We start from the raw sequence: 16,373 nt of genomic DNA on the forward strand, positions 1-16,373 counted from the left end.
ACATACAGTCGTCGGGAAGGCTCCAGCCAGTCTGGTCGGCACTTCCCCACACTACCACGTTTGGAACTTCCACCCAACAGCCAGTCAGGGGGAAGGGACAGAGTCAGGGCATCGCGGGACTTCAGGAAAACCAAAGTAACAGGCGATGGAAGGAAAGAGCTGAACCAAAGACCATACGTTGCCGTGTGGTGACCCCCATATGCACTCCTAAGGGTTCATACAAACCCAAATCTGGCAAGATGGTCTGTCAACAAGCACCCAGCAAGAAATACTGGATCCTTAGGACGGACTCTAACATATATTCAGTGTGCAACACTCGTAAATAAATAGTTTAAATGTGGACCATATTCAAATACAAAATCACAACATGAACATCTCAGGTCAAAGATCAGAAGGAATTATTTTTCTCAAAACAGAATTTTATCAGCATCTTAATTCAAACATAGGTAAATACAAAGTTATAATATACAAACAATCATAATCAAAGTAACATGTATGCGTGATTTAGATTCATGTTCATAACACCACTGAATCTCAAGAGAATGCAAATTAACCCTGTGTTCAGTATCTGCAGAATTCACAACAACTCCCAATGGGTTTGTGGTACCCTTGAACGGATACTCAGCAGATAATATTTCACAATAGTCCAAGATAGCTCCTTCGAAGTTAGTACATAGCCAACACGTTTCGGATAATACAAAATCCATCCTCCGGGCAGGGAAAGCTATTTGTTCAGTTTGGCACATCAACATGTGCGTATACCTTCAGGCTTCATACATAATATTCAATTGAGGGGGAGGCCATAAGTAAGCAGAAGCTTTCAATGAGCCACAAATAGCAAAGTAGAAGCTTGGACTGTACAAGACCTCTTTCCTTCCAGTTCACAGACAATAGTTGCAGCCAAACTCCAGTCAAATGCTCCAGGTTCCTTATTAATCTATGTTCTAGCCGCCTGTAGTCTGGTCTCAAGGAATGCTGCCAAATTTATTTCTTTGAAGAATCTAGATGCAGGGAAAAAGAAACCTAGAGTGTGGCATACTCCGAAATAAATTAAGGCGTCTCCCTTCACATCAACTCGAACATCTGATCTCATGTCCCTGCGCGTCTGATCTCCGATCGAATGTGAGACGCTGACTTGCAAATCTAATGTGTACGTGGAAGGCAAGAGGCCATGGGAGCCATCTTGTTTCCATCAAGAATCTACCAATTCCAATGACACGGCCTGGGCATCCCAAAATGGAGGACGCTCAGGGCACCTGTCAATTCAGCACGGAACTGCCACCAGCCCATACCCTGCTCTTTGGGCCACACACAGGTGCCCAAAAACATACACTAGGGGCACAGGGTTGTACCCGCAACCATGGGTGCCATAAGGGTATCCCATGGGTCTGTACACCAAACCAAAAGAGAGCTGCACCGTTAGGAGTCCCACATGAACTCCTGCAAGGAAAACACGATTGAACGCACGATAAAAAGCAGTAAAGGATAAGGATACAGAGGCCCTGTCCCTCCGATGCATTTCCAGCATCACAGTACCCATTGAGAAAACCCTATATGCATGCACAAAGAAATATTGCTCTTCTGGATGGGGTCCCAGAAGAAGTGTGCATATGAATGAGAAAGAAGACTGGTGACGTCATGAGAAACAGATTTGACGCACAATGAAAAGACACGCAAGACTAGAAGATATAAACATTCTATAGAAACTGAAAATGAAGTATCGGAGATAAGCAACACTTCGGGATCGAAATGAAGATGCTCGTGCAAAGAAGAACTGAAGAAAATGCAAAGTCATTTTACACTTGTACAGATGCAGTAACGCAAGCAGACAAAGTATTCATTAGGCTGGCTATGTAGTAAATAGATTGCGGCAATGCACCAATGTATACATATAGGAATGTATAGAACCTGGATATTCCATGATGCATTTTATCAAGGCTTAAAACCCCATGGTTGGAAAGGATTTTAGTGTGGCACAATTGGAAATAAGCTGATGGCGAAGGAGGAATTCGAGAAAGGCTTGGCTGGCAAAGCACCAGGAGTCAAGGCCACAGTGAGCCTGGATGTCTGTCAAGAACCTACAATGAACGTGAGAAAGAAATAAAATTCTGTTTAAAGCAGTATGAAAAAACACTGATGGCGTCCAGAGTTAATCATTTAATAGTATTATATGCAGTAAAAGGCTTGAAAGAGTGGTCTCCAGTCATAAGGTCGAGATCAAAATAGCTTTGGATCATGCTATACCGAAACCAGAAGACAAGACGATGCCACACTCCCTTTAATTCTCAGGCACAGAAAGCTTCTGCAAGGCAAAGTTCAATGCTTTAATTGACTGGCAGACTGCAGGAGCGATGATAGATGTTGGGCTGTTTGGGTGGGGAAGCAAGACCATGCCAACCCTCCATGCACCTGGGATGCTAGCCTGCGTGCTGCTAGTGTGTGGACTATTCCAGAAGGGTACAAGGGTGCCAACCAATTTTAGAGGTCCACGTATGAGGGGGTCCTATAGTTTGTGTAACCAATAAATCATTGTGTATTTTGTGACGATGAAGATGACTTTTCACTTGGGATGGGCTTAGGTGCCCACCTGATTTAGAGACCTAATCACAACCCCCGTCAGTATGGAACGTATACTTAGATGTTCCTTGTAAACTAACCACAATTCCACGTAGGTTTTTGTAGTTTGCCACATAGTGTGACGTCAGTGATAACGAATTTTGACTATAAAAGTTATGTTTTTTATGAAATATATTGCGATTGTGCTGTGTGATGTTGGTAGATGTGCGTTGTACTCCCTGTTCTAGATAATTGTTAATAAAACAGAACAGAATTTTGCCAACTTCTGGAGTCATTTTGATTATTAATATTTGAGGAACTTCTGCATCCCCATCCTCCTCTAAATATTGCTGCCTTGTCTTAAAGGACCCTAGATCTATGGGTTCAGAACTCAATTCCCCCCTCCTTTCACAACACAAACACCTTCTCACGGACAGCTCGCTATGAGAGAAAACAAACTAATGTGCGAGCCGAATACCTGACATGTCCCAATACAATGGTCAGGCAGGGTAAGGCAATTCATGACCATCACGCACACCTGAATTCCATTACACTTCCCCACTCGGATAAAAGGCAGAGCACGAGAGCACATTCTGAGCAAGCCAAAACACATGAGGAAGCAGCATGAGGAAGCATTCCAAGATGGCAATTTAACACAAGGAGAAAGACAGCAAAGCAGAAGGGGATCGCATGGAGGGATGTGCCCTTGACCTTTTTGATGAGGAACCAATACTTTCACAAACCCTCGAGAATAGTAAGCCTAAGACCAGGAAATGAGGCAGAGGAATCCTGTATTGTGTGTCAGAGGTACCGAGGGCCCTCCCGCGTCGATAATCAAGGCGCAGCGAATCACGTGTCATCGTGGTACTGTCCTTAGCTCCTACAACAAAGCAGTACCAGTGAAGTCAACACAGCGGTGTGTTGGGGAGTTGGGGAGACTGATACCAGACCGGTCTGTGCTGAAGTCAAGATTGCAAGTAGCAACATTGGGCCTCATTCTGAGTTTGGCGGTAAGGGTTAACGGTCACCGGTAATGATGCCGGTGCCATTAAACCCTTACCGCCCAATTCCGAGGTCCCTTAGCGGGACCCGCAAAGGATGTGTGGTCTGACCACACGTCCTTTGCGGGTCCCGCTAAGGGACCAGCATGCTAATAAGGGGCCCGCTATTTGCAACAGCACCACTACCAGTGAAAATCCTGATGAAGGCCACCACCATCTCGGGCTCTTACCCAGCCCACCTTGGCCGAAACACTTCTGTGTCGATGTTTTGTGGCACAACCCTTGTATATATGTGTTTATAGATAGTGTTGTGTACACTATTTTGTTTAGTACCCCCAGACCTACCACAGTCCTGGGTTGCACCCTGTAAAAATTTGATGTCACCACTTACCTGTATTGTACACCTGTGCAACACTGTGGAAACTGCTCCTCGACAACAAAAGAGGATGATACTCACCTGTATTTCCCTTGTAAAATATACGTCTGTCCTTATACTTTCGTGCTTATCGAAAGTAATGTAAATGTTTAATTACATTTATCTGTGCAAAATCGTTTTGGAGGCAAAATAAAATAGCTCCAAAACCAGACAGCTGTCTACTGATCTCTCACCCTGATTTTTAGCATTTTGCATACAGGTACCCCCCTGGGCATATCAGGACCCCGCCAGGCTCCCTTTATATATTATTACCTAAAGAGGCTGACATGCGTGACGAAGGTTGTTATGTTCCTGCTCTCGGGGTGTAATACTAGCTGGTGATAGCCCTTTTGCAGGTCGAGTTTGGAAAAGACCTTTGCCCCATTCAGTAGGTGAATCATGTCCGTGATGCGGGGCGCGGGGTATCTCTCCCGTTGGATGGCTTGATTCGGGCATCGCATATCTACGCACAGTCTTATAGCCTTGGATCCTTTTTTGGGGACCGGGACAATTGGGGATACCCACATAGTGGGTCCTGTGGCCCTTTCAATAATGTCTTGTTCCAGTAGTTTTTGGAGCTCATCCTTGACCTTTTTTTGAATGTTGACCGGAATCCCGTGGTACGTTTGGGCCACAGGGCGTATGGAATTGTCCACATGGAGCTTAATTTGCCTATTTTTGAGTTTGCCGATTCCTTTGAATATTTTGGGGTATATAGATTGTTTATCATCTCGACCGGGTCTATGTATTTATGGACCATTATATTGTATAGAATGTGTATCAAGCCCATGTCAGCGGCGGCCTTAAAGCTTAGGACACAGCCACTGTCTGTCTCTGTGGCCAGGATGTGTATCAGTATCCTCATTTCATGTCCCTTTTAGCAACAAAGCCCATTGAATTGTCCTAGACACTTTAGGGGTGTCTTGGCCCCGTATGCATATATATCAACAGTTGCTGGATGTAGCTTGGGTTTCTGATGGAAATCAGTGTAGACTTTCTCACTTACCACGTTGACCGTGGCTCCAGTGTCTATGAGAAACTCTATTGGTCTCTCTTGCAATTTGATGATGAGTGTTGGGCTGTGCGCTGTTGCGGTGGGGTTGCCCAGAGCATATACGTAAGCCTTTTTCTTCTGGTCGCTCCCTGATGAACTGGGGTCAGAGTCTGTGGGGGATTGTTCCACCAGGTATCGTACATGGCATCTTGACCTGCGCTCGGGTCTTGCGCGTATTTCAAACCTTCTTCTTTCTCTCCTCTTCTGTCGGTCCTCTCCAGAGTCTCTGTCTCTCTGGTCACCTGTGGGTTTATTCTGGGTGTTTGGTGCCCTTGGGGCTTGGTTGTGGATTGAGGACCCCCCGTACCGGCCTCTCGAGCGGGATGAGTTGTCTTTGGGTCGGTCTCTCCCTCGATCTCTGAATAGCCTACACACGGATTTGAAGTGTCCCTCTTCGCCACAAGAGGTGCAACCTTGTCCAATTGCAGGGCATGTTCCGTCGTGCAGGTATTGAAACCCACATTTGTAACAGAAGAGCTCTTCAGTTGTCTTCTCCAGTTGTAGCCTGTTTAAGTTTTCCCCTGTGTTGGTATTGCCGAAGCTCTCCACTTGGGAGTCAATGGCTCTTTTGACTCTTGCTAACGCTAGAATTTCCTCCAGCGTGCAGGATTTTTGGAGTAGCTTCCTGCGGAAAGCTTGGGATTCGCATCCCGAGATGATCTGCGACCTCAGGGCTTCGGTGTTTGAGTAGTTTGAGAAGTCGCAGTGCTTTAACTTGGTGTGTAGTCTCATCACATAGGCGTCCATGGTTTCCCCTTTCACCTGTTTGGTGCTGTGAAATAAGTGTCTTTCATAGTCTACATTAGTATGCAGTGCAAAGTATGCCGCTAGCGCATCTTTGAGGTCCTGAATGGAGTCTATGGAATCCGGGGGCATTTCGTCAATTATGTCACGTGTGACAGATCCAACGGCCAGTTTCAGGAGGCACACTTGCCTGGCGTCGGCGACTGGCCCTGTGGCTCCCATGTAGAGGTCAAAGTCTCTAATCCACTTGGTCCACCTGGGACCCATGTTGCTAGTGTCCATCACATTGAATGCTCCCGGCATCTGGGCTGCCAGGGTGTCTGGCAGTTGATATGGCACGTGATCTGGTGTTGGTGCCATGGTGCCGGGGGCCCATTCCCTTGAGCTTGTGCTCCTTGCCCATCATCTTGGCCCAACATTTTGCTTGGGGAGGTTGTCACTTACTGAATGTGTGCGTTACTGGCTGCCCTCTCTTCCTGATGGCCACCGCTGGGTCACGAGCACCATCCATTGAGTGCGTTGGGTACCTGGATGAGAGTCCTTTGGGCTTTCTCCCCTAGTAGGGCGATGTTTCACTCCTCACCACTGTTGGATGGCCGCCAAACTTGGCACAAGCACTATCAGTTGGTCCAAAAGCCCCTTCAGGGGTTAACACAGCACTTGTGTGCTGTGGCCCTTTGCCTTGTGCACTTGCGTGTGTCCAGAGATGATGTTTTTCCTTTGCTGGCTGTGCACGTGTGACATGCGCCTCCCTCTCCCCATGCGTGCCTGAAAACCATGGGGCTCTCCCTCCCGTGGAAAACATGTGCGCCATGTTATTATGGGCCGGGCGCTGTGGGGGGGGCTCGCTCTGTCGTGAAGGGCACGCGTGGTGTGCCTTTCTGACACGGCCGCGGTGTGGGTTTCCACAGCCACTCCTCGCGGGTAATCACTGTTGCGGCCCGGGCTGCGTGTTATGGGAAGCACCGGCTGGGCGGGCCTGCGTCGCCGAGCGTGCTGCTTCTTCCATGTTCGCAGCGGCAGACTGCAGCGCTCTCCCACGAGAGCTGCTCCACCTGTAACGCCGCCCCCATCGTCGCCATTGTTGGAGTTCGGCTAGGCACAAGGAGCACTGGCGCAGCAAAGAAAGGACAGACACGGAGCTCTGCATACATGCGTCTCTTTTATTCAACATCAAACAGGAACTGAACTGTTTCCCCCGCACCGCCCACGTCACTTCCCTTGTTCCTTCCGCCCCCCGTTACCTTGGCGACATCAACGTGACAGCAAAGAGGCAATTGGCTGAGGCTGAATAGAGCATACCAGCAGATGGACAGCTAACGCATTCCGGAAGCTTTCCGTTTATAAAGGGAAACGGTTTAATGAAAAATATAATTAAAACTGTTACGAATTGGACATGCACAAAGGTCTCTTAAATACAATAAAAAAATCCTCACTAAGTTACACAATGTTATGAATTTTATACTCATGCTAACGGCAACATCACCTCCCCCCCTTTTTTTATGTTTACCGTTTATGAAGTATTTTGCATTGTCTTGGGTTTTTGCGCCATCTAAACAGTGGCATAGGTGCACATCGCCATTTTTAATTTTTAAAATATGTTCCACCACTCTTGCCAGAACCCAAGAAGTGCGTGCCTTTAGCGATTTGCGCAGTGGGGTACAAAAGTCATGCACTCTCATATTATTTTGTTTACCAAATGCCTGCAAGGTGAGCACCAGCGCACAAATGGCTCATTAGCGCTCTGCGTCGGGACTCGCCTTTTATTAAATAGGCCCCCAGGACTGGGCCATATGTTGGATTTTTTTTTCACTTAATACTAAGGTTAACAAACCTGAAATCTCCATATGCCCATGGTCTGATCACTGCATTATTGAATTTAGTATAAATACAGTCAGTGCGTGCAAAACAAGCATAGCAAAACAAAACTGGATTATGTCCAGAAATATGAAGAGGATCAACCCGGAGTCAACGAAGGAGGGGATCATTCCCGTATCCCCGACGGATTGGTTGTCTTCAGCGAATGTGGAGGGTATTACTGACTACCTTCTGGATGTCCTCGATAAAGCTATTAATACTCTAGCTCCTTTAAGAAATAGGAAGGTTATTAAACATTCCAAAAACATCTGGTTCTCAGTTGACCTTAAAATGTTAAGTGTGGCTAAGAGAAAGAAAATTCTATCAGTGGAATAAATCTAAGGAGGAAGACGATAAGGTATCTTATCAGGAGTCGGCCAGGAAATGTAAACTGGCTAGTATGAAAGCTAAAAAAGATTCTTCTGAAGTGCGTATAGAGAACGCCCAATATGACTCCAAAGACATTTTTGTTATCCTTAAAGAATTAGAGAAACCTGGCGTTAAACCCAAGAACCCATCTGTAAAGATCAGGAGTGGTGTGTAAACATTCAAAAAGCCATGGTGAATGAGACGCAAAAGATGAAAAATGTAATTGAACAAGCTAAAACCATACTGTCTTACTGTCTGTCAAACCCACTAAGGACATGTCAACTGAAAACACCCTTCATTGTAGACTATTCCAAAATTCAATTTCAGGAGTATTACTGAAGAGGAACTTCGCATTATCCTGGTCAAACTCAAACCATCCACCTGCAAAGGGGACTTGTTCCCAGCCACAGCCATTAAGGCCTGTTCTGGGCTTTTGCTTATCTCTATTACAAGAATTGTGAATGCATCCTTCAAAGAAGGACGGGTGCCCAAACGATTTAAGGGCTCCTGGATCACCTCACTGTTAAAAAAACCAGGTCACGATCCCAACATTGCTACCAACTAGCGGCCAATTTCTAACTCGCCCTTCATATTGAAGATAATGGACAGAGTGGCCTACAAAGAAATACTGAGCCACATAAAAGACCATCCTATCTGGAATAGGGGTCAGTCAGGCTCCACCCCAGGTTTAAGAACTGAATCGGCTTTACTGGAACTGAAGTCCAATATGATGACTAATATCAATGATGGGACAACCATGCTGCTGATGTCCTTGGATCTATCAGCCGCTTTTGATTTAGTGGATCATCCTCTCCTTTTCACCAGATTACAGGAGGTGGCTGGTTTTAGTGATCAATCGAGGGAGTGGATGCAGTCCTTTTTAGGTAATAGGACCATGCAGGTTTGTAGTAAGCAAGCGGAAGCTGACCCAGTCCCACTTAGCCATGGTCTTCTGCAAGAGGCTTCTCTAGTCCCTGTTTTATACAATATGTTTCCGGCCCCACTTTTCCCAATTTTAGAGAAAAAAATATCTGCTTCTTAAACTATGCAGACGATTCTCAATGCCTCATTCCCCTCATTCCCCTATCAGGAATTTATGAGAAATACGCCATAACGTTTTTAGAAATCTATTATCTAATACGTGAGTGGATGGACATGAGTGGGCTGGCCTTGAACCACGAAAAAATGGAACTTATGATCGTTGGTTCTAGGTCCAGACTCCTTAAGCTCAATGCGGACTATGATTCATTCCGCATTGCGAATCACAATTAGTGTTGCGTACTAATACGCTGTTGGGCGCATGCGTGAGCCGGAAAGAGGCTCACGCATGCGCAGTGTTAATAAACACGGCCCGTGCGGCAGTTCGCGCCGGGGACCTTAACCATCCACACGTCTCCGGCATAGCTCTCTGGATGTATGCGGAGCGAGTGTGTGTGTGATTGCGTGGGCCCCCCAACACCCCCACGATACTCAACACTGGCGACGAGGACGGTGCGGGAGCCATCCTCCGCTCCGGCAATGTTCCAGGAGAAGAACGTTGACTCGCGTTCACACGAGTCCACGCATATGGCCGGCACCATCTTGGTCAACACGTGAAAGGCAGTGGTAGCGGCCCGTGAGGGTGCTCGTGCGGCACTTGCACTTTTGCTTTGCCCAGCAACAATTGTTGGAAATCCCGCAGCCCTTACATCTACAGGGCTGTGGCACAAGTGATCAGGAGGAGAAAAGGGTGCAGGAGGAGCACCACATCGCAAAGGGGACTCAGCACACCAGCCCAGCAGCCACAGAAGGTGTCCAGCAAGTACCGGTGAGTGCTATTAACCAAGATGGGGGAAGATGATGACCAAGATGGTGCAATTGCCCCCATCCCACGCAGGATGAACAGCACGCTAAGCCCCATGCCTGAATTTGATACCACAGGCCCTCCATCTAAGCTGGGTCCAAAATGGCTCCTGTGGGTGAAACGGCTAGAAATGTTTTTCACAGCCACGGGGGTCACGGAAGATGCAGAGAAGATCGCCATCATGGTATACTCGGCAGGGGTGGAAGTACACAAGATCTATGACTTGCTGACCATCCCTGTGGCCACCTATGTTGCAGTGAAACAAGCACTCAGGGATTACTTCCTCCCCATGGCAAACGTAGACTTTGACAGGTTTGTCATGGGCGTGGAGAAGCAGCGAGATGATGAATCGTTGGACAAGTTCTGTGCGTGACTCCGACACCTAGCAAGCTCCTGTAGATGGGGTAACGAAGAAGAGATGGTTTGTAACCAGTTGCTGCAAGGGTGCAGCTCTGGAAAACTGCGGAGTTAGGTTTTGAGAGAACCTGGGCTAACCCTACAACAAATCCTAGACATGGGGAGAGCGTATGAACTGGCTGATGCCAGGGGGGCGAAGATGGACGCAGCTACTCATGCAAAGAAGGAGGAAGAAGCTTTTGCAGTCGGTCGCTATGCACCGGGGAAGGCAAGATGGGCGCCAAGAGGTGGAGACCCACCCACAGGTCACAGCAATGCTCCATCATGCCAATACTGCGGATATGACCTGCCACATGCAGGTGAGTGCCCCGCCAAATCAAGAACCTGCGGCAGGTGTGGCACTCCGGGACACTATGCGAGAGTGTGCAGGGCAACGACACCAGTCGCAGCGTCAAGAGGTCCGGAAAGAGTTGGCCGAGGCACCTCTAGGAGGATAAGGGGTGTGTCGTCCATTGAACAGGGCATGCAAGATTTGAACATCACAGAAGAAGAGGAAGAAGAGGACGAAATCTTCTTCATCTCCAGTATCGCCAAAGGCCCAGGGAATTGGCGTCAGCCCACGTGCACAGTGAACATTGGGGAAACACCCACACCGGTCCTGATAGACACTGGAGCATCCGTCTGTGTGCTAGCGACCGAACATTACAACGCGTTGCCTGGCCCACCAGGGTTGGCAGAGTCCACGGCACGCATATATGCTTTTGGTGGACACACTCCGCTCCCCATCCAGGGGGTGTTCATAGCACCAGTGACTCATGGACAGACCAGAATCAAAGCAAGATTCTTCGTCACAAGTGTGAGCCCACACTCACTACTAAGTTGCGCCGCCGCTGAAGCGCTAAACATTGCCCACTTCTCATTTGCGGTGTACTGCGCCAACCTGGAAAACCTACTGCAACGGTTCGAGACAATCTTCAATGGCATAGGAAAACTGAAAGCTGATCCAATACGCCTCCACATAGACGAGTCAGTGAGACCAACAGCTCTCAAACACCGCCGCATCCCGTTCCATCTGAGAGCACAGGTGGAGAAGGAGTTGCAGTCCCTGATTGACCGAGACATCATCGAAAGGGTGGAAGGCCCCACCCCTTGGGTCTCCCCAATCGTAGTAGCCCCGAAGCATAAAGAGCCAGGCGCGGTGCGCACCTGCGTGGACATGAGGCTACCCAACGTAGCCATCAACAGGGAACGCCACATCACGCCCACCTTAGATGATATCGTCGGGGAACTCCAGGGAGCAAAAATATTCTCAAAACTGGACCTACGATCTGGATATCACCAGTTAGAGTTACACCCCGAGTCCAGATACATTACGACCTTCACGACTCATGAGGGGTTATATCAATACAAGCGGCTCAGTTTTGGAGTCTCGTCCGCGGCAGAAGTCTTTCAAAATGCCATCAGGGGGGCTCTGTCAGGACTCAAGGGAGTGATCAACATGTCCGACGACATCCTGGTCTTTGCCCGGTCGGAGGCAGAACATCTGAAGCGCCTAGAGAACACCCTGGAAAGGCTGCGCACTCTAGGTCTAACACCTAGCCTCGCTATCGGAGCCCTTAAGAGCGCTCACCAGGAATGACGTTGCATGGAACTGGAGTGGAAAAGAGCAGCGGGCGTTCGATGACATTAAGAGCGCCCTATAAGGGCAAGAGACTATGGTTTATTTCAACTCGGACCGGGAGTCTGAAATTGTGGTCGAAGCCAGCCCCGTGGGCCTGGGAGCAGTTCTTATGCAGGCGGACAATCAAGGAACCATGAGGCCCATCGCTTATGCCAGCAAAGCCCTCACCGAGACAGAGAGGAGATACTCTCAGATCGAGCGGGAGGCCTTGGCCATACTGTGGGGGTGCAAACACTTCCGCATTTACATTCTGGGGAAACCGGTTGTCGTGGTGAGGTATCACAAGCCCCTTATCCCAATTCTATCAGGAACCTCGTCCAAACCACCACCTCACATTGAACGATGGATGCTCTCGCTAATGGAGTACGGGGTCAAACTACTGTACCGCCCAGGAACACTCAACCCGGCAGACTATCTGTCCCGCCACCCGGGCTCGGGGAGGCTCAGAGACTCCATTGAAGTGGCCGACTGCGTAGAGGCCGTACACCTGGCGGTCGAATCTGCGCTGCCCATTGCCCTGGCCCGCCAGGTAATTGCAGAGGAATCCTACAAGGACGAAACGTTCACCAAAATCAGGCAGGCGATAGCGAGTGGGGAGTGGCGTGAGGTCCTGCAAGACAACTCCAGGAGGGTCATCGGGGCTCAAAAGGACCTGCAAGCCCTCTGGAAGGCGTGGCACGAGTTGACGGTGGCGGACGACGGCCTCCTGCTGAGGGGTCACCAGATTGTTATCCCGAGAACATTAGTCGACAAAGTCCTACATCTGGCCCATAATGGCCACCAGGGGATGGCCAAGATGAAAGCTCGCTTGAGATTAAAGGTCTGGTTCCCGGAGCTGGAAAGCAGAGTGGAGGAGTTTGTGAAGAACTGCATTCCCTGCCAAGCTGCGAGTCCGGTGGAAAGAGGACCGCCGATCCAAGCCATGGTAAGGAGTGACCAGCCATGGGGGACGGTACATGCCGATTTTGGTTCCACAGGCCGGGGAATGTACTTTCTGCTGGTGACCGATCAGTGGTCACAATACCCCGAAGTTGAGCTAGTCGAGTCCACTGCCAGCGAACACACCATCATGGCGTTGGAGAAAATGTTTGCCACGCATGGGTTTCCAAGGGAGTTGTGCTCGGACAACGGTGCCCCGTTCAAAGGGCAGTAGTTTGCAACCTACTGTGAAGAAAGAGGGATAAAACATCGTAAGGTCACACCCCTCTGGCCAAGAGCAAATGGGGAGGTAGAGCGATTTATGCAAACGCTCAACAAGGTGTTCCGCATATCAATGAATGGAGGGGAAGATCTAAGACGTAACCTGTTTGAATTTCTCCGAGAGTACCACTCGACCCCGCATCAGTCCACTGGGGTCGCCCCGGCGGAGGCGCTCTTCAAACAAGTGCCAAGAGGATTGTTACCAGAAATCGAAGGTGGACATCCAGGAGAGATCAATAACTAGCAGGTGCAAGCGGAGAGAGCCACTCAGAATGAAAGAGAGACCACCAGGAGGAGGCTCCCAGAGAAAGACATTGCCATGGGTGACACCGTGCTAGCGCGAAACAGAAGGCCAGAAGGAAAGTTGTCACTACCATATGAGACACAGCCACTCGGGATGACGCACGTCAAAGGGTCTATGGTCACCGCCGCCAATGCACGAGGGACTGTCACCAGGAACGTGTCCTTCTTCAAGCGCATAGGAACTGCGAGTCCGGAGGAGACAGTCACACCCGACCCGGAGCAGAATGCCAAGCCAACACTGAGACACATGAACCGCCTGAGACTCCAGGGACGCCCGATGTACCTCAGGATGAAGCACGCAGGTACCCGAGCCGGGCGGGGCGCAGGCCGCCGCAGAGGTTCCAAGACTTTCTTATGGACCCTGCTTCGTAATCAGTGGTACACTAACAGTTTAAGTTGTATTTGAGCACTGTTAATTCTATGTATGTTCATGTTTTCTTTTTCGGTGGGAAAAGGAGGGATGTTGCGTACTAATACGCTGTTGGGCGCATGCGTGAGCCGGAACGAGGCTCACGCATGCGCAGTGTTAATAAACACGGCCCGTGCGGCAGTTCGCACCGGGGACCTAAACCATCCACACGTCTCCGGCATAGCTCTCTGGATGTATGCGGAGCGAGCGAGTGTGTGTGTGATTGCGTGGGCCCCCCAAACCCCCCACGATACTCAACAATTAGGACTATGATTCCTTCCGCATTGCAAATAACGATATCCCCACTAAAGGGAAAATTAAAATACTGGGAGTGATATTTGATCAGTCAATTAATATGACAGCTCAGGTTAACAGTCTTGTTTCAGCCTCGGCATATTATATATGGGTCCTCTCGCATATTCGTCCATTTCTCTCCCAAAAGGGCTGCGAAACGATCGCTCAAGCTATTATCTCATCGGAAGTTGACTACTGCAGCTCCCTTCTAGTAGGGGGGGGTAAAAGAGAACTTGCTAAACTTCAAGTAGTACAAAACAGCACTATTAGAGCATTCATGGGGATGCGGGATATGCGCGTGTGGCTGAGGTGCGTAGAAGTCTGCATTGGTTGCCTATTGCCTCTAGGATAGGCTTCAGGTTACTCACGATTGCCTACACATTTCTGGCGGGGCTTTTTCAAGCTTATATGGCCTGTAGACTTAAAAACAACCTTGAGAAATGCTCCCTTCTCTCAAGCAGTGCGAAACTGTTGCAAATACCGAAAGTCTTGCTTGAACTGCTAAAAAGGGGGCTTTTGGTTATAGGTCAAAGTATGGAATCAAAAGGTTTGAATGACAAAAGGGTCGAGTCAAAAGGACCGAAAACAAAAGTTTTGAATGTTTGGATTTTTTTGACATTTTTTTTTTTTGGGGGGGCTCCCCCCGCCCCTTGTTTTTACCTAAACGGAAACCCAAAAAAATATATATAAAATAAAAAAAAAAATGTGAACCTTTTGTTTTCGATCCTTTGACTGGACACCGGGGCTTTTTTGGTGGCTGCACCTGCCAAGTGTAATGCCCTGCCTCTCAAGCTAAGAAAGTGTCCCTCTCTGGAGTGTTTTAAGAAACAGCTTAAAACGTATCTTTTTAGATAATGTCCTGGGCTTGGCATTCCCTGTGTTACCCTCTAACTCCTGACACCTTCTGCTTTATCGGCACCTGTATGCCTCCGGGTCACTTTGGATGCGCCTTACAAATAAGCTAATGTAAAAGAACACCGAACTTCTGACCTGACAACACAATTGGATGCCAAGAAGAATTTCTTTCATGAATGATTAATGACTAACCATATACTACATATATATCTCTATGAAATCGTATATGCATACCTCATATAGAATTGTTTGGAATTTACAGGCCAAAGACAGTGTGCAGGGGACGGGAGCTACCACACCTTTGGGAACTTTACTTTCTTGTTTGTAATTGTACAGTCCATGTGCCAGGACTGTGTTTCCTCCCCTGCAGCCCTGAACACTATCTACCATCTCTAGATCCTCTTTCCATACTTTCCATGGCCCTCTAACAATTGCATCGTAGTGGTGTGCACTGTGCTGCTTCTTTTGTACTGTGATGTTTTGTGTCCTGCCCCGTAAACATTCTGGTAAGGGAGGGGGGCGTCAGGGTCACTAGACTCTTTTAAGCTGTTTAAGGTTAGCATTATGCATTAATCTGTGTGCAGCCCTCCCCTTCTCTCTTTTCTGCCAGTGCCTCAGTTCTTTCCCCCATGGACACTACTCTCCTCCCCACCCCCGATGAGTTCATGTTTTCACTTACGTTAACCCCTCTCCTGTCTCCCTCCTGCCTAAAAATATACCTTATGTTTTGTTATCACGCTAACGGGACAGTGCCATGCCTTCATGTTGATGCAGTGCACTAGCTGAAAGGAAGCCAGTTCCAAGATTAGTGGGGCCATTTCTATAGGATTAGAAGACATGTGGCGCCCGGGCATCAGTGCAGACACTGAAGTCAGTGTCTGGAAAGGCTTCAGTCTTTCAATGCTCGGTGAATCACCATGTAGACTAAGTTACATTAAGTTGTGATCAGTGAACCAAGCAACACATTTCTATGTCATGTGCAATATACAAATGGTTGGAATTATGATACATTGTGCAGCAACTCTGTAGTTTCCTGATCTGTTGAGTCACTCAAGCTTTTTATGTACAGCCTTCACTTTGAATTATCCCTTCCAACGTTGGCAAATAAGGCACAGTGAAAGGAAATTACTTGCTTAGAATCACACATTTTATGCTGCGAAGCGTGGATTTGAACCCAGTCTGTAGTCTAGGCCCTTGACTGTGCTCGCAGCTCGAGCTGGTACAAATGTGTGTGTTCGTTTTGGCACAATAATGCACAGAACTGTGGCCATATCTGCTTAACCTCTGGGTTTAGCCTTGAGACTTTGTGTTTTTATGCTCTTTTCTGGGTCCCCGGGGAAGAGATTGGAGTCTCTGGGTTTTCCAGCCATCACAGCGTCTCCACCAATGACTCCATGTGATTGGCTACAAGAAGACTTCTAGTGTCCAATTACAC

General features: G+C 48.3%; 1 pseudogene; it reads left to right on the forward strand.

Annotated features, from left to right (window-relative positions):
• The window catches only part of LOC138528231 (zinc finger protein 208-like), a 262,378-nt pseudogene that overhangs the window by 150,611 nt on the left and 95,394 nt on the right, over window positions 1-16,373 (forward strand).

Source organism: Ambystoma mexicanum, chromosome 7q (genome assembly GCF_040938575.1).
Source record: "Ambystoma mexicanum isolate Mex_15411 chromosome 7q, UKY_AmexF1_1, whole genome shotgun sequence".
Taxonomy (NCBI): domain Eukaryota; kingdom Metazoa; phylum Chordata; class Amphibia; order Caudata; family Ambystomatidae; genus Ambystoma; species Ambystoma mexicanum.